Genomic DNA, 1,644 nt, shown 5'->3' with positions numbered 1-1,644 from the left:
CCAATATCCATGTAACTTTGGACAGGACCAGAATGTGTGTAGAAGTGTGGCACGAGATTGTCCGCAGCGATCACACGTCGGATCCAAGTCCTTTTTGAATTCACACAATCTGTCCTTAGACCAGTATAGACGATGTACTACCTTGAATTGAACTATAACATGTTTCACACATATTGAAGACAAATATATATTTTGAATAATTTTTTGCCAAACTGTGTCTGATATGGATTCCTCCAAGTCCATCTCCCACTTGCCCTTCAAAGAATCTAAATTGGTCAGAAAATGAGCTGAGCAGAGAATAAACTCTGCTCATAGAGCGTTTTGTTAGCGGTTCTGATGTTTAACATAGTTTTTCAGTAACGACTCAAGTGGGTTAGAATCAAAGCAAAAACTGGATCAGATCAGAGTCAAAGATGTTTCTAAGAACAGTATTCTTAGATGTACTGAAACAAACCAACCAACATCAAGTTTAAATTAARGACTRGAAACAAAATATAAATGTTTTGCAGGAATACACCAGATTAGTTTTGACTTCTCTGTGGTTTCTGGCAGAAGACAAACAGTGTCACATCCAACACACATATTCAGAAATAGAGACACTGACGGTGGTGAAACACTGAAGGCTGAGCTGCTGCGACCACAAACAAACGCAAGGAGTCTGAACTCGTTCACTCTTCTCATGTTTCAGCTCAGCGTACACACGTAAACCTGCAGCGTTATCAGTGAAACCGGTTTGACCTGATGCCGGCCCAGCATCTCCAGACTAAACCTGCTGCTTTAAAGTGAAACGGTCCAAAAATCACCTCACAGACATCTTAAATGAGCAGAAAAATGAGGAGACCTCCAAACTACCAGGAGTCTCACATGAAAGACAAACTGACAGAAACTATTTCGCTAGAAAACTGTCTCGACCATAGTTTTTGCCTTTAATTATTTTAGTTTATTTGCCTTTATTTAACCAGGCAAATTCCATATGTGAGACAGGGCTGTCAGCCTGGAAACACCTCATCAGAAATTAAAGAGGTCATACATCACTGGAGTCTTGAAGTCTGGTCAATCGAGTAAAACAGCTGAAACTGGTTATAATAAGATATGATTACTGGACAGTGTCAAGATAGAACAGATATACATAATTAATCCATAACAAACCCTCCTCTTCAGTAAACAATACTCAAATCAATTCAAAAGGAATAATTATTAAACGTCCAAACACAAATGCATTACTCAACAACAAATACAATGTAAAAATAAGGGAAAATAGTGCAAGTTATATGACGACCAACAACATATTCAATCAATGTAAGATTCAACAGGAAAAAGGCATAAATGACAAATGAAACATCATAACACTTCAGAAGAATCGATGAAGAAAAACATGTCAAAATTTAAAAAACTTAAAGTCCAAACTCAGACAAGGTGTCACAACACAAGTTCTGCCCTCCTCAAATATGAATAGTGTTAGCCGAGTACGTTCTAACCCCAACCTTATCTTGGATAATGTGTTAACTTAATAACAACTAGTTGTCAATAAATGAACCTTAAGTAAAGTAAAACAGGACAAGGCAAGTAGAAGAAATGCTGAAGACATTATCTTCTAGCAAAGCGATCGGACAAGTTCAAAAGCAAATCATAAATGAAGACAAC

The sequence above is a fragment of the Austrofundulus limnaeus genome, unplaced genomic scaffold (assembly GCF_001266775.1).
Source record: "Austrofundulus limnaeus strain Quisiro unplaced genomic scaffold, Austrofundulus_limnaeus-1.0 Scaffold8, whole genome shotgun sequence".
In the NCBI taxonomy this organism is placed as follows: Eukaryota; Metazoa; Chordata; class Actinopteri; order Cyprinodontiformes; family Rivulidae; genus Austrofundulus; species Austrofundulus limnaeus.
This window is presented reverse-complemented; position numbering follows the sequence as displayed.